The sequence below is a fragment of the Mesoplodon densirostris genome, chromosome 19, assembly GCF_025265405.1.
Source record: "Mesoplodon densirostris isolate mMesDen1 chromosome 19, mMesDen1 primary haplotype, whole genome shotgun sequence".
NCBI classification, from domain to species: Eukaryota; Metazoa; Chordata; class Mammalia; order Artiodactyla; family Ziphiidae; genus Mesoplodon; species Mesoplodon densirostris.
Genome location: NC_082679.1, coordinates 63,052,614 through 63,072,426, shown reverse-complemented (window position 1 = coordinate 63,072,426; position 19,813 = coordinate 63,052,614). Strand labels below are relative to the sequence as shown.

Genomic DNA, 19,813 nt, shown 5'->3' with positions numbered 1-19,813 from the left:
CTAGATGTCCTTCAGTGGATGACTAGATAAAGAAACTGTGGTATGTTTCCATACAATGGTATAGTATATGGTGCATTTCCATAAAACAGAATACTACTCAGCAAAAAATAATAATAATAAGGAACAAACTATCGATTACATACAACATGGATGAATCTGAAATACACTAAATGAAAGCAGCCAGACATAAGAAAGTACAGTCTGTATGGCTCCATTTATACGACATTCCTGAAATGGCAAAACTAGAGGGGAGAGGAGAGGTCCATGACTGCCTTGGATTAGGGATGGGGGGGTTCCATCTACAAAGGGGCAGCTCGGGGTACTGGGTGGGGTGGGAAGTGGCACAGCTCCATTTCCTGGTCTGCTGGTGGCTGCAGAACCCCACACAGTTGTCAAAACATAAAGAACGTACCTCAAAAAAAGTGAAACTTACTATACGAAAATTTTAAAATAAATTTTGTAGAAGCTAGAAACACACACACACACACCCATTTCCTAGCCATCCTCCCATGTACGGTCTTATAGATAAACTTTAGATTAACTGTGGGGCTTTTTTTAAAGCTCACGAATAATTTGCTTGGAACTGCACTTGAATTATAGATAATTCGTGAAGAACTGACATACTTTCAACAGTAGGTCTTTCTATCCAAGAACATCCGTGTCATCTTTTATGCCCTTTAACAGAGTCTTTGATTTTTTTCACTTTGGCTCCTACACGTTTTTATGAAAATTTTCCTAGGTTTTTAATGCATTTTGTTGTTACTGAGAATGAAATCTTTTTTCCATTACAATTTCTAAGTGATCATTATTGGTTTAAAGGGAAAATACAGATTTCTGAGTAGCTGTTTTATAACTGGCCACCTCACTCATCTCCCTGTTCCTATTAATATCAATTATTAATTAATATGATGACACATATGCTTACATCACCCATCAATAGTGACTGCTCTTTTCCACCATGTACATGTCTGACTTCCCTTTTTTCAAATTGCGATGACTAACGCTTCGAAAACAGTGTTAAGTAATTCCACTTTTATTTTCTAAGTTCCACCCGCAAGTAGGAGACCAAGCAGCTGTCCAGCCTTTTGCTCTCGGGCATCATTTTTCTAAGCTCAAAAACAAAAGCGTGGAGCCTGTACACACATCGCTCTGTGTTTCTCACAACTTCCCATTCATTAAAAATTAATGACTCAGCAATATTGAAAATTTTAAAGGAAGAAAGCAAATGGTTGCTCCCCACGCTACGACCCCGGCCAGCCGCCTCCGGTTTGCTCCCTGCGCTCATCCTGTGTAGTTAGCACTTAGCTGTTATCGGACCATAGGAAATGGCAGTTCAGAGGTTGAAAGCACTTCCTGGATTCTGCACGCAGACCCTAGACCCGGACAGGCATCCGCGCACGTTCCCACCTCCCCATCTGAAACGGCGATAAAACAGTGGAAAACAGAAAGCATCGGAGTGACAGCTCCTCTAAGGCTCACTGTGAGAAGACAGGAGGGAAACAAACTGGGCGTGGTGGCTGTCCCGTGCTCCCCGCAACCCCAGAAGGTGACAGAGCTGGCAAGGAAGCAGACAGCCAGAACGGCCGCACTGTCAGGCTGGGCGGGCTGATCCAGCGGCTGGAAAGCCCAGGAGAGCTGTCCCTGTCCCTGACTGGCTGGGTGACCGTGGACACATCAACTCCCCTTAGTAAAGAGAGCAAACTGAATTTCTAAGGACACTTCCAGCCCTAAGTTCACACGTCAGTTTCTTTGGGGAAACTGGGCACCTGGGATAAGGGTTGAGCCATCAGAGCAAGACGACTGAGAAGCAATTCCAGGTTTTTTCCAGATCGTGAAATCAACCGCTCCTTGTGTTGGAAAGGACCGGAGGGCTGACCTAACGTAACTTCCTCCCCTTTAGGAATCCCCTCTCAAACACCCCTGACCTCCCAAGACTGCCTGATTCTGACCCTGTGTCCTTCCCATGGGTCTAAATGGCAGTTCTCAGACGCTGGTACAGGGACAGCACCAGTCTGAGACGGTCTTCAGCCTTTGGAGCCAAAATTTCTTTTATGAACAATGACACTGCCGTAGGGTAGCTGGTGTTTAAAATCACCTTATAGGGCTTCCCTGGGGGCGCAGTGGTTGAGAGTCCGCCTGCCAGTGCAGGGGACACGGGTTCGTGCCCCGGTCCGGGAGGATCCCACATGCCGCGGAGCAACTGGGCCCGTGAGCCACGGCCGCTGAGCCTGCGCGTCCGGAGCCTGGGCTCCGCAACGGGAGGGGCCACAGCAGTGAGAGGCCCGCGTACCGCAAAATAAATAAATAAATAAAATAAAATAAAATAAAATAAAATCACCTTATAACAAAATCAAAGCATCAATTCCCCCAACACACGCAGGGTTTTTTTCCTGCTAGTGTTTAAAACACCAACGAGTAAGAAGCCCTAGAGAACATCATATGTGATCAAACACATCATACATGAAAGTAGAACATGCTGGGAGAGTAGCTCTGTTTCTGGGCATGTGATAAAGACTAAATGCAAATACAAAAATATGGTTTGTGGTGGCGAGAATATAAGTGCTATTTCACCTTTTCCCCCCTCACACCCTGAGATGGGAATGCAGGATCACACATGTGTGTAGCACCAGACTGTCTACAACTGATGAACGTGCATATTAATTACTGAGCAAAGGAACAGAAACTCACCCAGGTAGTCTCATGCCTGACATGTGAACAACCAGAGAAGATTTAAAATAGTCCTAGAAACTGGGAAGTGTCACTAAGGTGCACTAAGCTGGGGACCTGTGTTTGAAACCAGCTCCCATCCTCCTAGGTTTAAGGCAGAGGTTCTCTTGGACACTCACTGACCTGGGAGCTGTGTAATATAAAGAAATGCAAAAATAGGGGGAAGGTGTATATTTCAGATTGTCATACCTCATTCTCAAAAGGCATTAGACCATTCTGACCAGTTGTTTCCATGAGTTACAGTATTTAAACTGTTCCCAGATATTAATGCTTTTGACCAAAGCACACTACAATCTTGCACAAAAATAGACTATATCCTTCAGAGGGAAGGGAAATATTCTTTTTTTTAATTAATGTTTATTGGAGTGTAGTTGCTTTACAATGTTGTGTTAGTTTCTGCTGTGCAGCAAAGTGAATCAGTTATACATAGACATATATCCACTCTTCTTTTTAGCTTTGGAGTAGAAATATTCTAATTGGCATCCTAGATAAATACATTATTGGATAAAGTATGAATGGGTTTTCACGAGAGGCACTGTGCTTTAATCTTACTTTTTCCAGTAAAATCAGAACAGAATAGAGCCTAGAAATAGATCTACTTAGACGTGGCCAATTGATTTTCTATAAAGGTGCCAAAGGCAATTGAACAGAGAAAGAATAATCTTTCCAACTAATGGTAGTCCCAGCAGCTGAACAACTGGGCATACATATAGGAAAAAAACAAACAAACAATGACTCATATCATATACAAAAATGAACTCAAAATAAGTCTAAGACATAAATGTAAGAGCTAAAACTATAAAACTTCTAGAAGAAAACACAGGAGAAAATCTAAGTGACTTTGGGTTGGGCAAAGATTTCTTAAACAGGACACAAAAAAGCACAAACTATAAAAGAAATATTTGAGGGGCTTCCCTGGTGGCGCAGTAGTTGAGAATCTGCCTGCCAATGCAGGGGACACGGGTTTGAGCCCTGGTCTGGGAAGATCCCACATGCCGTGGAGCAACTGGGCCCGTGAGCCACAACTACTGAGCCTGCGCGTCTGGAGCCTGTGCTCCGCAACAAGAGAGGCCGCGACAGTGAGAGGCCCGCGCACCGTGATGAAGAGTGGCCCCCGCTTGCCACAACTAGAGAAAGCCCTCGCACAGAAACGAAGACCCAACACAGCCAAAAATAAATTAATTAATTAATTTAAAATTTTAAAAAAGGGCTTCCCTGGTGGCGCAGTGGTTGAGAGTCCGCCTGCCGATGCAGGGGACACGGGTTCGTGCCCCGGTCCGGGAAGATCCCACATGCCGCGGAGCGGCTGGGCCCGTGAGCCATGGCTGCTGAGCCTGTGCGTCCGGAGCCTGTGCTCCGCAACGGGAGAGGCCACAACAGTGAGAGGCCCGCGTACCCCCCAAAAAAAAAAAAAAAAGATATATTTGATAAACTGGACTTCATCAAAAATTTTAAAAGTTTTGCTCTTAGGTGGCACTGTTAAGAAAATGAAAAGACAAACCACAAAAAATAGTTGCAAAACGTGTATCTGACAGAGGACTTGTCTCTAGAATATAAAGAACTCTTGCAACTCAATAATAAGAAAACAAACAACCCAGTTTTTTTAAATAGTCAAATGATCTGAGCAGACGTTTCATCAAAGAAGGTAAACAGATGGCCATAAGCACATGAAAACATCATTGGTCATCATAGAAATACGAATTAAAACCACGAAGGGATACCCCTATATGGTCATTAGGAGAGTTAAAGTTAAAACACTGACACCACCGAGTGCTGCCCAGGGTGTGGGGCAACACTATGGCACGGCTGGCGGGCGTGTGGAGTGGTGCAGCCCCTTTGGAAAACAGTTCGGTGGTGCCTTAAAAGGTAAACCATAAACCTATCACATGAGCCAGCAATTCCACTCATAGGTATTTGCCACAAAAACAGAAAACATATGTTCACATTAATATATCTGTAAATGAATGTTCATAGCAGCTTTACTCAAGGCTTCAAAAACTGGAAACAACCCAACTGTCCATTAACTCGTGAACTGGGGACTCCCCTGGTGGTCCAGTGGTTAAGAATACGCCTTCCAATCCAGGGGACATGGGTTCGATCCCTGGTCGGGGAACTAAGATCCCACATACCGCGGGGCAACTAAGCCCACGCACCTCAACTAGAGAGCCTGTGTGCCACAAACTACAGAGCCCGCGTGCTCTGGAGCCCGTGTGCCACAACTAGAGAGAAGCCCACGTGCCACAACGTGCCACAACTGAGACCCGACACAGCCATAAATAAATAAATAAATAGAATATTAAAAACTTCATTCCTAAAGACTGGTGAATTGAGGAACAAACTGGGGTGTCACCAGGCCATGGAATAGTATTCAGCTAAAAGAACAAACTGCTGATACACACAAGGGTGTCGGTGAATCGTAAAAGCGTGACATCAAGTTTAAAAAGCCAAACATAAAGACTACTTACTGTAACATTCCATGTACATGCAATTATTTAAAAAGACCAAACCACAGTGAGAGAAAGCAGATGAGTGGTTGCCAGGGACCAGGGAAAAAGGGAGGAGATTAGCTACAAGGAGATAAGAGAACTTTCGGGGGTGATGGGAATGTTTTAGCTCTTAATTGCGGTGCTTACACGACTATACACGTTTGTTGAAACTCACTAAATTGTACACTTAAAACTGGTGAAGTGTCGGGCCTCCCTGGTGGCGCAGTGGTTAAGAGTCCGCCTGCCGATGCAGGGAATACCGGTTCGTGCCCCGGTCTGGGAGGATCCCATATGCCGCGGAGCGGCTGGGCCCGTGAGCCATGGCCGCTGGGCCTGCGCATCCGGAGCCTGTGCTCCGCAACGGGAGAGGCCACAACAGTGAGAGGCCCGCATACCGCAAAAAGAAAAAAAAAAAAAAAAAAAAACTGGTGAAGTGTATTGTCCATAAATTACATGCTGGCAAAGCTGAACCCCCAAAGGCATCCAGAGTCCGTGACCAAGAGCAAGTCCATTACTGCAGTCACCAGAGGCTAGAGTGGGGAAGTAAGACTTCAGTTTCGTTTTGCCAGAAGACTCCTCTAAATCTAGGTGAGTGAAAGCAAAACACTGCAGAATTTTCAGGCTTTTTCTATGCCTCCCCCACGCCAGGCCCCTAGCCCAACCATGTGGCTCTCCGGGCATGTGGCCCAAGACTCTCGGTTTCTCTTTTTTTAGGCAACTTTGACCTCATGCTCAGAGGGGTTTTGGTTCTCAGCTGCCATGTCAGCGTGGACTTTCCACACCGCGTTCCCCCGTGGACATCCCGGACCTGGAGGCTCAGTGATCTGAGGATGCTCAGGCCCACCCTCATCCTTCATTTTCTGTGACACTTGGCTAACGCTTACATCAAGGGTAGTCTTGAAGAGAGAAGGGTTCTCCATGGACCCATCACGGGATGACAGATGGTCCTTGGATCCACCTGGAAAGGCAGGAGTCGGACAAGGCAGAGAGGCCCAGCCAGCCCCTCTGGGCTCCACCTCCAAGGCAACCTGTGCGGGGCTGAGCCTTCAAAGGACCAGTACGGGCCACTAAGGAGCCATCCTCGGTGGCGAGGGCCAGGTTAGTGGGAAAGGCACCCAGCAAGGCTGGTCTAGGGTGGGCCATCACCAATAGCACCACCTGCCACGCCCAGGTGCACAGGACCTCCTAAAACCAGCCCGAGCTGCTGTGTCCCCACTAGAGGAAAGGTTCAACAGTGACTCTCCAAAGAGAGGCCACATGGGATGTAAGCCATCTGTATCAAGGGGCCAATAACTGGCGATACCCTCTCCTATGTAGATAAGGGGAAATCAAAAAGGACGCTTCATAGGGAAAAGATCAACACTCCAGAGCCCAACATCAACTTTTCCACGTCCACAATTCACCCAAAGGCCACATCACACACACTGTTGCAGCTCAAGAAAAAAAAAAAATGGAGTTTTTTCCACTGAAGAGGTTCCCAGCTGAATGAGTCTTCCCTGAGGGACTCGGATGGAAATCCTCGGGCTTCCCTGTCCTCCAGCCTCAGCCACTCCTTTGAGTTACATCCTGGCTTCTGCTGAGTTTAGGGCTGGATCATAGCTCATGGTGGGGCCGGCCTGGGCACTGTAGGTGTTGAGATCATCCCTGGCCACCACCCACAACATGCCAATTGCACCCCCTCCTCTGGTTGTGACAACCAGAAATGTTTCCAGGCACTGCCCAATGTCCCTTGGGGGTACAACCGCCCCCGGATGAGAACCACTGAGTTATGCTTCTTCCTTTCCTTTCCTTTTTTTTTTTTGGCGGGGGGCCACACCACACAGCTTGTAGGATCTTAGTTCCCTGACCAGGGATCAAACCCGGGCCCCGACAGTGGAAGCACGGAGTCCTAACCACTGGAACACCAGGGAATTCCCTGCTTCAGTCTCTTTTAAACCTCTTCACCTCCACTCCCTCTTCCCCCTGCTCCCCAGCCTTCAAATCTTCCCCAAAACCAAAGTCACCCCACTGGCGCTGTCAAAGGGTCAGGGACCCAGCACAGGGTCCCTCGGAGAGAACAGTGGCTTCTAAAATGACCGAGTGCTACTGTCCCTGGGCGAGTGCCAGCCCTGCAGGGAGCAGCCTAGACTTGCCTGGTAGGCATCACCAAGTTTCCTCACCCCAGTTGGTGGCCTTCTGGCTTGATGACGCCCACCCTTTGCCTGTCAGTACCCAAGGCCCTGCGGGCAGTCTGAGGGGCAAAAGCCCACAGCACCAGAAATTCCTAGGAAGGGCTTTTCCCAACACTTCTTTAAGTGTGAGAGTAACAGGATTCAAAAGAAACTGATGTGAAAGGAAACTGAATGATGGGGCGCCACTTCCCATCAGCGGGACCTACCATACCAGAAGACCGGGGGAGTCCCCGGGACTGCCTGAGTCACAGATGTGGTCGATAAAAGGCCCTGAGAACACACACACCTGTCAGGAGCAACCCACAGCACAGACAGAAACTTGTCCTTCAACTCTCCCGGCCCCTGTTTTTTTTTCCTATTGCCTGGCTCAGGGGTAAATTCAAACCAGGCTGGGTCATAATCCCCAGGTCTGAATGAGAAATAACTTCTGAGCTTGTTAAATATCATATATAACTGTGTTCTGCTGTCAGTTGATCTATTACAACCAGAATGTAAGTTTCTTGAGGATTTACACTACCATGCCCCCCACCTGTTGGGCACGGTGGCCGCTCAAGCTTGAAGATGATGGTGATCATTGAAGTCTGCCTTCCAGGTAAAGATCTGTGTGGTGAGCTCTCTGTTCAGACCACAGTCCCTAGTGGGGGCATCAGGCCTGGGTCCGTGGCCTCAGGGCCCTGTGCTCTCCGCCTACAGCGTGTTCATGAGATCAAAGTTAAGCGCAGTCTCAGAGGAAAGTACACTGGGGTTTACCTGATGCACGTGTCCTGGCTGTTCTGGATGTCCGTGAGCGCCAACTCCCACCTCCAGACCCGCCCTCTGTCCGCAGTGGGAGGTCCCACCCGCTCCGCCCAAAAGGAAGAGTTACCAGTACCTGCAGAGTGTCACCCTCTCGGCGGGTACCAAGCCTAGCCAAACACCACCCTTTCTCCTGCCTGCGCCCCGCGGTGGAACGTGGCCGGGGGAGAGCACGCAACGGCTGGCCCGCCTCTCTTCTGTCATGTCCCTGGTCCTCAGCGCACCTTCCTGCTGCCCGGTAACTGGACCCATCTCTCTACCCGGCTCCTCTCTCCTGGAAACCATCGCATACTTTCTCTCTCCTCAAGCCTCCAGCACTCCCTTGATCTTGTTCCTATTTCACTGAGAAAATAGAAGCAACCAGAAGAGGAGACGGGAGCCGAGGTCCGCCTTTACTTGGGGTCTTCACGGAGGGTTTACTTCCCCAGCGCCCAGCTCCCCAGGCCTGGCACTGCCCACAGCACCAGACCACTTGGGGAGGCCACGACGCTTACCTAAGTGTATGCCCCGACACTGGCTGCAAAGCCACTGGGGTTAGAATACTGTGTTGGATTTCTTCCTCTCTTATTGGACAAACACACGGCCTGCAAGTGGATAGGAGTGGATCAAAGGAGAAAATTTTCAATTTGAGGATAATTCAACCAACATCCCTTTCTCGGTCCCAGGAATAGAGCTGTGGACAAGACAGAGTTCCTAAAACAGTAGGGGAGACAGCCCTGAAAACACACATACAGGATTACAACTTGTGCAGATCCTGGGATGAAAAGAAGGGCGGGGGTGGTGGTGTGTGGAGTACTGAAAAGAGATGTGATTATAAGTCTTGCAATGGGGAGAGTATCCTGCCTCATCCAGGTGGGGCCAGTGTCATCACAGAGGTCCTTACAAGAGGACTGCAAGAGGGTCAGAGTCAGGGAAAGAGACGTGATGACAGAAACAGAGTCAGAGAGAGAGGGAAAGAGACATTTGGAGCTGCTATGCTGCTGACTTTGAAGACAGAGGAAGGGGCCACGAGCCTAGGGATGCGGCTGCCTCTGGAAGGTGGAAAAGCCAGGAAACGATCCTCCCCTGGCGCGTCCAGAAGGAGCACAGCCCTGCCCACACCTGCTGTCAGCCCAGTGAGACCCGTGCCAGACTTCTGACTCCAGAGCTGCAGAAAAACAAAGTGGTGTGGTGGAATAGACATACCACATTATATTGGTTTCACATATACAACAGAATGATTCAATATTTGTACACACCGTGAATTGATCACCACAAGAAGTCTCGTTAACATCTGTCACCACACATGGCTACAGAATTTTTTTTCTTGTGACGAGAACTTTTAAGATCTGCTCTCTTAGCAACTTTCAAATACGCAAGACATTTTGTTAACTAGAGTCACCGTGCTGTACGATTTATCTCCAGGACTTAAATTTGTGTTGTTTTCAGCCATTAAGTTGGTGGTAATTTGTTACAGCAACAAGAGGACACTCATACAGGACCTTAAATGTCAAATCCATTCCTTGAATGATGAAAAAACTGAAAAAGGAAAATCGGGTAGTATGACAAGGCAGCAAGGCAACATATACTACATGACAAATCAAATGTACACCTAGTAAGCGCACTGACGGTTGAGAGGTCTTCTAATTCCCGACAAGAGTTCAGCAAGAAACATCTCAGGCTGCTGAGAACAGCTTCTGGAACAAAGGCTCTCCTGTCCCCAAAGCCAGACACCTTGTGTCCATTATGCCCAACAGCCCCACAAGCCCCACAAGCCCTGACTGGGGAACAGTCAGGTGCTCGGGTATGATTGCTCTGGTTTTAGCGGGAGTGACGCTCCATGCCTCCTGGAATATGTCGTCACAGATTCTCCAGGGCACTCACCATGAGGAGAGCTATGCAAAGGCAACACTAGGAAACAACTCAACCTAACCATGAAAGATCCTGAGTTCCTACGACCCTTGAGGCAGCGCTGCACAGGTCCTGGTCTGTTACGGAGCGCGCTGACTGAGCTCATGTCCTGTCTCCACCGCACCAGCCGTGTGCTCCTGCCCCAAAGTCCCTTTGATTTTGCCTGGAGCCCGTGTCCTCCTCTGCAAACTGCAGAGAGAAGCATCCACCTCAAAGAGCTGCTGCGAAGGTGAAATGAGATGCGTGAAGCAGCCAGGACCCGGCAGGCACTGAAGAAGCAGTTATCATCTGCATCTGTTCTTCAACGCAGACCTGCGTGGAGATGCCCACCTCCAACAGGAAGGAGAAAGAAGAATGGTGGGAAGCAAAGGACAGAAAGTCAGACAATTTCGGTCATGCCTATAACTTAAATGATTAGTACTTTTTTTCCTTTCTTTTCTTTTTTGGCTGTGTTGGGTCTTTGTTGCTGCGTACAGGCTTTCTCTAGTTGCAGTGGGCGGGGGCTACTCTTCGTTGCAGTGTGCGGGCTTCTCATTGCGGTGGTTTCTCTTGTGGCGGAGCACGGGCTCTAGGCGCGCGGGCTTCAGTAGTTGCAGCACGTGGGCTCAGTAGTTGCAGCGCTCGGGCTCTAGGATGCACGGGCTTCAGTAGTTGTGGTGTGCGGGCTCAGTAGTTGTGGCTTGCAGGCTCTAGAGCACAGGCTCGTAGTTGTGGTGTGTGGGCTTAGCTGCTCCACGGCATGTGGGATCTTCCCAGACCAGGGATCGAACCCGTGTCCCCTGCATTGAAGGTGGATTCTTAACCACTGCGCCACCAGGTTAAGTCCCCCTTTCTTTCTTTTTTTTTGGCCATGCCGCATGGTTTGTGGGATCTTAGATCCCCGACCAGGGATTGAACCTGGGCCCTCGGCAGTGAGAACATGGCATCCTGACCACTGGACCGCCAGGGAATTCCCAATGATTAGTATTTTTAAGGGCAGCAGGGTTGGAGGCAAACTCCACGTAGTTCAGAGGCCAGACCCATGGGGAAACTGGAGGGAAACCCTCCCTTGATTTATACGGACGAGCACAGACACTGAAGTGAGTCGCTAACGCAAGAGGCCAATGTTGGCTGCGCATTCCTCAGGCCATAAACCAGTGACCCCGGGCTCACCATCTTACGTAAAGCGGTACTTTTAAGAGCAGCAGTCTTCACAGAAGGCCCCTGGGTGATTCTGAGGGCTTTGAGAACCACTACTCTAGGAAAAGTATTTTATTGCTTCTGTGAGAACGATGCTCCCCAAAATATTGAGCCAGGATCTTTCGACTGGTAGGTAGCTCCATAGAAACCTATCTAAACTTGCAGGATTAACTTTGAGAAGTATAGGGGGTCGATGGAAAAGAAACTGGCATTTGACAGAATTGTCCAAAATAGTTATGTGAATTCAAACAAACATGCAGAAAAAGAGCAGCAGTACCAGGTCACTGGGACCTCCCAGTGGTTGGGTCATTCTATTTTTTCCTAGTCCTTCTCCAAACTCTTAACTTCCCCATTGCAGAGCCTCGTTGAGTTGACCTCTCACTTCAGGCTCATTTCCAGAAGTGTTTAGACTCTCTGCTCTGAAAGTCTCTTTCTCTAAAGGCAATGTTTAATGAGCCCTCTGATCCTTACCTTCTCTGACCAGACAAGGGGATCCACAGAAGCCCTAAGGGCCTCCTGATGGCACCTGACTCCCAAACTGCAGCTGCCATTGAGGGCATGAAGCCTCCATCTCCCCACCTAAATGCACGCCTGTTGTGAAATCTAGGGTGTAGAGGGATGTTCAGAAAATAGCTTCTTGAACGAGGCTTCCTTCCTGTGGCCAATTTCATGTAGACATGTCACAATTGCAGGGAAAAAAATGAGAGGTTAAAAAAATACACTGGATTTGCTGAAAAAGTTATTTCTTGTAAAAGCATCTCCCTTCCACTTAGGGAGGACATGAACAAGCAGATTCCCCTTGGTTTCCTTTATCTGTGAAGGTAAAGAAAACCTCACTTCAGCAAGGGCTCTGGGCCTAAGCCAGCAGACACCTGCCCGGCCATGGGGTGAAAATAGCTTGGAGGGTCGATCAGACCAAACCCCAGCACGCTCATGGCCTGTCCAGTGGATTCTGTTTGAACCCTTCTCATGACCTCAAAAAAATGTGATGGTTCAGCCTGCAGAACCTGGCGGAGATGTGGGTAGATCTTCCACTTGCATGCAGCTACTCCATTCCTGCCTACAGCCCTTAAAAGGTCTTTCAGTTCAGGTCACAAGTGGTAAACCTCTCTCCGTCTTCATCCGAAATGTCTTTGTGTCGCAATCCCTCTTGAGGGATGGTTTAGCCTGGTTTAGATTCTAGCTTGGCATTTACTTTCCCTCATCTCTTTGAAGATATTATTCTATTGTGTTCCTTTTTTTTTTTTTTTTTTTTTTTGCGGTATGCGGGCCTCTCACTGTTGTGGCCTCTCCCGTTGCGGAGCACAGGCTCCGGATGCGCAGGCCCAGCAGCCATGGCTCACGGGCCCAGCCGCTCCGTGGCATATGGGATCCTCCCAGACCGGGGCACGAACCCGTATCCCCTGCATCGGCAGGCGGACTCTCAACCACTGCGCCACCAGGGAGGCCCATGTGTTCCATTTTAATAAGCATGCTGGGATAACTGGGCATCCATATGGGGAAAAAAAAATGAAACTGGAGCCCTACCTCACACCATATACAAAAAACTCAATTCTGTGTGAATTATAGGCCTACGTGTGAGGGCAATAATACAAAGTCTTTAGAATTAATGTAGAAATCTCTCTTCATGAACTTGGAGTAGGGAAACTTTCCTTAAGACAAAAACAAGTCATTAACCATAAAGGGAAAGATTGATAAATTCAACTCTACTAAAATTTATCCCAAAAAATGCCATTAAAAATCCACAGATGACAGAAGATATTTATAATACATGTACCAAACAACTGGTTCAGAATATATAAAGATCTCCTACAAAGCAATAAGGAAATGACAGACACCATAACCGAAAAACTGGAGGACACTTTTTACAAGAAATCCAGAAGGCCAATAAACACGTAAGCAGGCTCAAGCTCACTGGTAATCAGAGAAATACAAATTAAAACCATAATGAGGTACAACTATGTATACCCTATGACTTATAATTCCACATCTAGTGTATGCCCGATAGAAATGCAAATACCAGAATACATGTGAAAAAATATATATACACATATGTGTCTGTGTGCATGTATGGGTATGTGTATATATACATATGTATATGTATATATAGTAATTTCCAAGCATAAGGGAAAACATGTCCATCAGCATTAGAATGGATAAATAAACTGTGGTATATTCATGCAAAGGAATAATATACAGCAATGAAAATCAATCGCCTAGGGCTACATACAACACGGATGAATCTTTTAATAGAGTGTTGAGTGAAAGGAGCCAGTCCCACCCCTCCCTCCAAAAAAAAATGCATATGATATGGTTCCACTGGTATCAATTTGGAAATAAATGAAAATGGAACATTTAGGGATGCATACACAGGCCAGGGGAGCAGAAGGCAAGGTAGGGATCAGATGACCACCGGGACAGTGGCTGCTCTGGGGACGGAGGGCCTGATGGGAGGGGATACTTTCCAGGGACGTGTCAGCGACACATTTATGTTTTATGCACTTTTCTGTGAAACATTAACACAATAACAAGGGAAAGTTAAGGGTACCTGCTAAAATAATAGGAACGCAACCTATATCTTCCAAACTAGCAGATTAGAAGACCTGCAGAGGGACTTCCCTGGTGGCGCAGTGGTTAAAAATCCGCCTGCCAATGCAGGGGACACGGGTTCAAGCCCTGGTCCGGGAAGATCCCACACGCCGCGGAGCAACTAAGCCCGTACGTCACAACTACGGAGGCTGCGCTCTAGAGCCCGCGAGCCACAACTACTGAGCCCGCATGCCACAGCTACTGAAGCCTGCGTGCCTAGAGCCTGTGCTCCGCAACGAGAAGCCACCGCAGTGAGAAGCCCGCGCGCCGCAACAAAGAGTAGCCCCTGCTCAATGCAACTGGAGAAAGCCCGTGTGCAGCAACAAAGACCCAACGCAGCCCAAAGTAAGTAAGTAAGTAAATAAATAAATAAATAAATAAATAAAATTAACTTTAGCCTGGATTCTTTAAAAAGAAAAAGAAAACCTGGTGAGAGGCGTGCAGAGGGGGATATAAAAAGATTAACAAAACTTAAAGCAAAATGGTGGGGACAAGAATACCACCAAAAGGAGAGTAAACAGCAGGTGCAACCTAAATGCCCGCAGGAGGAGGTCAGCTGAGTGCATTAGGGGCGTCCACTCACTGGGCGGCTGCCCCCTCGATGCCCACCGCACACGACTGAGAGGACAGGGAGGTTCCCATGCCAAGGCAGCATCACAGTCTGTCTTTGTTTAACATAAACACACATTACGATGGCTGCACACACGCATCTACAGGTTCCGAGGGACCATTCAGCAAAACGTTAAGCAGTGGGTCTCTCCGGGTGGGAGAACTGTGGGTCCTGTTTCATTTGTTTTTCTAATATTTCTACAGTTAACTTGGGTCACGTAGACGTTTTTAAGAGTTTATATTTTAGAGCAGTTGTAGGTTCACAGCAAAATGGAGAGGAAGGTAGAGAGAGTTCCCATATACCCCCGTCCCTGTCCCCACACACACACAGCCTCCCCGCACTGTCAACATTCCCACCAGAGTGGTCCGTTCATCACACTTGACGAATCTACACTGACACACAATCATCACCCGAAGTCGACAGTCTACACTGGGGCTCATTCTTGGGGTTGCACATTCTATGGGTCTGGACCAATCTATATGGCTATGTATCCACCATCATGGTATCACACAGAGTATTTTCACTGCCCTAGAAATCCTCTGCGCTCCACCCACTCATCTCTCCCTGCCCCTAATCACTGGCATCCACTGATCTTTTTATTCTCTCCATAGTTCTGCCTTTTCCAGAATGTCACAGAGCTGGAATCATACAGTCTACAGCCTTTTCGGATTGGCTTCTTTCACACAGTAATATGCATTTAAGGTTCCTCCATGTCTTTTCACAGCTTGACAGCGCATTCCTTTTTAGTGCTGAATAGTATTCCATTGTCCGGGCATACCACAGCTTATTCACTCACCTACTTAAAGATATCTCGGTGCTTCCAAATTTTGGCAAGATTGCTTTCTTAAGTAATGGGGGTTAAGTGGGTAACTAAGATGAAGCCACGGTGTGGAGATCCTCAAGAGCTGGGCCAGGTTTAGACGTCACACAGTGGGGAGCTACTGAAGATTCTTGAGCAGAGCCGCAATGGGACAAGAGCCGGGTTTGGGGAGGACCCATTCCCTGCAGAATTGGAGTGTGGTGGGACCAGAGGCAAGAGCTCAGCCAGAAGGTGCTGAAATAGCCCCCAAGGAAGGCGGGGAGGGCAGGGAGGGGAGTTTGAGAATGATGCAAAAAGGCCAGGGAGGGGAGGGGGTGTGAGGCCTGAAAATCTTTTAGGACATTTTGTAGGAAAGAAATAATAGAGCACAGTGAGTTTCAGGTGGCTGGGTGGGACCCAGGAGGAGGGAGTGGTCAGGAAGATGATGCTCAGCCTGGGAGATCAGGAGGGGAGGCTTTAAGTCAGTCGGGGTTAACCTCAAGTTTTCCCAGCATGTGTTAAGACCATGCCCAGGAAAAGCCAGGTGAAGTTAGAGCATCTCTGGGGACACAGAGAGGCCACTGAGTAAGAGCACCGGCCAGAGTGCACTGCACCCCTCAGCTCTGACGCCTCCCTTTGGCCTTACTACACAGTCCTACAAGGTGGGAATTATGATTCTCCCTATTCTGCAGATGAGGGCAGTGACTCTCAGAGGGATCAGGTGACTTGTCCTGGACCAGAAACAGTGGAGGATGTGACTACAATTTGAACTCGCGTCTCCTGTGGGCAAATCCTACTTGGCTCTCCAATAAACTGCTCCCACAGAGATGCTCCCATCTGTGGGGCTGAGGAGCAGAGAGAGGGGGGCAAAGGATCCCACGTGAGAGGAGAGGGATGTGGGTGGCAGGCACAGATTGCACCTTCTGGGGATCAGGCCGCCAGGCATGGTGGTAAGTGGACAAAGGACGGAGCAGGTGGTCTCGCAGAAGCGTGTGAGAACACGAACAGGCATCAGGTTCCCTGGTCCTGTGAGGAGGCGCTTCACACACACTGCTCTCAGGATTGCTATCCTTCCTCCCTCTTATAGTGGAAGAGTCAGAGGTCCCAAGTGGCACACAAGTCCCAAAATGTAGTAAGGCAAGAGGTCGAGGGCACAGCCTTCAGGGTCAGGCGGACTAGCTTTGAGCCTGGCTCTGTAACTTCCCAGCCTCAGGTTCCCCATCTGTAAAATGGGAACAACACTGGCAACCTCACAGGCACCTGTTACGTGCTAAAGTGTGCTAGCTGTTATTATGACTACTGCTCTTATTACATCAGAAGAACTGGCACCTGCGCAGAAATGATGGCTTATATTGATCAAGCATTTTCCAGATGTCAGACACTTTGTTAAAGTTTTCATAACTCTGAGACCAGTTTTTTTTGAACTCCAGTTCAAGCGCCCTTTCCACGGTATTACACCATTTCATTGGAAGAAACAGTCTGTGGAGAGGAAGAAATTGAAGATGCCCAAAAGTAAGGGTCTGGCCCCTTGGCCACCACAGCTCTTGTCCCCGCTGGCACTCTCCACCGCGTCACCGGGGCAGCCGCAATATGTAGCAGGGTGGCGGAAAGTGGCAGCTTCACCGCCGCCATGATGCCCGAGAGGAAGCCTGGCTCCACCGAGGGGGCGGCGAAGGAGGAGCCCAAGAGGAGATCGGCGAGGTTGTTAGCTAAACCGGCTCCTGCAAAAAAGGAAACGCAGCCCAAAGAGCCGGCAGGAAAGAATGAATCTTCAGACAAAAAAAGTGCAAACACAAGGGAAAAGGGGAGCAAAGGGAAAACGGGCTGAAGCGGCTAACCAAGAGACTAAAGGAGATGCACCTGCAGAAAATGGAGAAACTAAAAACGAGGACAGCCCAGCCTTTGAGGAAGCAGGAGAGAAAGAAGCCGAGTCTGATTAATATCACACACCTGGTCCTATCAGTGGTCCCTGTCTCTCTTCTTGCACAATCCAGAGGAATATTTTTATCAACTATTTTGTAAATGCCAGTTTTTTAGGAGCTCTAGAAACATTTTTAAAAAGGAGGGAATCCCCCCATCCCATTTTTTAAGTGTAAAAAGAAATTTTTTTTAAGAGGTGAAATCATTTGCTGGTTGTTTATTTTTTGGTACAACCAGAAAATAGTAGGATATTGAATGTGGGAGGCTTTCATTGTCTTCGGTGTCAGCTTAACATTCCATAGATGGGGGTAGCTTTTATATCCTATAATACAAAGCATACTAAATGGCAGTTTGTGGAGTCGGTTGTGCATTTAATGTCTTGAACACTTTTTTTTTTTTAATTTTTGTTGGAGTGTAGTTGCTTTACAATATTGTGTTAGTCTACACTGTACAGCAAGGTAAATCAGCTATACATGTTCATACATCCCCTCTTTTTTTTTTATAAATTTATTTATTTATATTTATTTTTGGGTGTGTTGGATCTTCATTTCTGTGCGAGGGCTTTCTCTAGTTGTGGGGAGTGGGGGCTACTCTTCATCGCAGTGCGCGGGCCTCTCACTGTCGCGACCTCTCGTTGCGGAGCACAGGCTCCAGATGCGCAGGCTCAGTAGTTGTGGCTCACGGGTCTAGTTGCTCCGCGGCATGTGGGATCTTCCCAGACTAGGGCTCAAACCCATGTCCCCTGCATTGGCAGGCAGATTCTCAACCACTGCGCCACCAGGGAAGCCCCATCCCCTCTTTTTTGGATTTCCTTCTAATTTAGGTCACCACAGAGCATTGAGTAGAGTTCCCTGTGCTACACAGTAGGTTCTCATTAGTTATCTATTTTATACATAGTATCAACAGTGTGTATATGTCAATCCCGGTCTCCCAGTTCATCCCACCCACCCCGACCCCCAACACTTTAAATTACTTCTCTTCCCATGTTGTTTTGGTAGAATGTTTCCTAAAGCAAACCCCTCACCCCTTGATCTTGGCTCTCCTGGCCAGAACTCTGTGTGCTCTGTAACGTGTTTGGTCGTGGTAGTCCAGTTCTAGTAACTCTGTTAGTGTGCTGTGAACAATGGACAATTTCAGTATGTACAGTATATGATATTAAACTGTGAATTAGTGGGACTTATGATGGAACAGCATATCAATATTGGAAGATATTGGTACTTGCTATCCTGTTACGGAAAATGTGCCTCCAAATTTTAAGCTGGAAAGTCACTGGAATAACTAACTGTTCAGAAAAGAATCACAACTGCATGATTTTTTAGATTTTTGGTATGTATGTTAAGAATTGTGTACAGGGACTTCCCTGGTGGCGCAGCGGTTCAGAATCCGCCTGCCAATGCAGGCGACACAGGTTCAAGCCCTGGTCCGGGAAGATCCCGCATGCCGCGGAGCAACTAAGCCCGTGTGCCAGAACTACCAAGCCTATGCTCTAGAACCCACAGGCCACAACCACTGAGCCCGTGCACCTAGAGCCTGTGCTCTGCAACAGAGAGAAGCCACCGCAATGAGAAGCCCACTCCCCGCAACTAGAGAAAGCCTGCGCACAGCAATGAAGACCCAACGCAGCCAAAACTAAATTATTTAATTAATCAACTTAAAAAAAATAAGGTTCTGGCTGAGAGTGAAGGCAGGAAGAAGGATTGAGCGTAACCAGGATCGCTCTCCTGGGGGTGGGGGGAGGGGGGAGGGCGCCTCGTGGCTTGTGGGATCTTAGCTCCTTGACCAGAAATGGAACCCGTGCCCCCTGCAGTGTAAGCACAGAGTCCTAACCACTGGACCACCAGGGAAGTCCCAGTGCTGGATTCTTGAATCCTGCATCTTTGCGGAGGGAGACTCCGGGCTGGGCAGTCTGAGGGACTGGCACGACACAAAGTTTCCACTTTCAGAGTAAAGGGGGCACTACTGCCATCCCACCGGAATGGGCCCGCCCCCCAGAAGTCGTCCCCAGTGAGCTCCGGCCTTCCTGAGACCTTGGGTTTGGGATCGTTTTGAACACGTCTTCCTTCCGCTGACACATCCGAAGCTTCTGATTGTTTTTGTGAGCCCTATGGCGTGGGGCCCAGCATGTCTCACCCATAGAAGGGTTTTGGGTTTTTTTTTTTAAATATATTTTTATTTATTTTTGGCTGTGTTGGGTTTTCGTTGCTGCGCGCGGGCTTTCTCTAGTTGCGGCGAGCGGGGGCTACTCTTTGTTGCGGTGCGCGGGCTTCTCATCGCGGTGGCTTCTCTTGTTGCGGAGCACGGGCTCTAGGCGCACGGGCTTCACTACTTGTGGCACGCAGGCTCAGTAATTGTGACTCGTGGGGTCTAGAGCACAGGCTCAGTAGTTGTGGCGCACGGGCTTAGTTGCTCCACGGCATGTGGGATCTTCCCGGACTGGCGATCGAACCCATGTCCCCTACATTGGCAGGCAGATTCTCAACCACTGCACCACCAGGGAAGTCCCCATAGAAGCGTTTTGATAAATATTTGTGGAAGGAATGGAAGGCAAGGATAGGAAGAGCGAGAGAGCAGCCTAGATGGAAAACTAAGGACCAAGATCTCCTTCGCAGAGAGCGTTTGTTATGCCAGCGTATAAATACGAGGGGTC

General features: G+C 48.3%; 1 pseudogene; it reads left to right on the top strand.

Moving 5' to 3' along the window:
* The first annotated feature begins 16,879 nt into the window (after positions 1–16,879).
* LOC132480472 (non-histone chromosomal protein HMG-14-like) lies at positions 16,880–17,186 on the top strand (annotated as a pseudogene).
* The last annotated feature ends 2,627 nt before the right edge of the window (positions 17,187–19,813 follow it).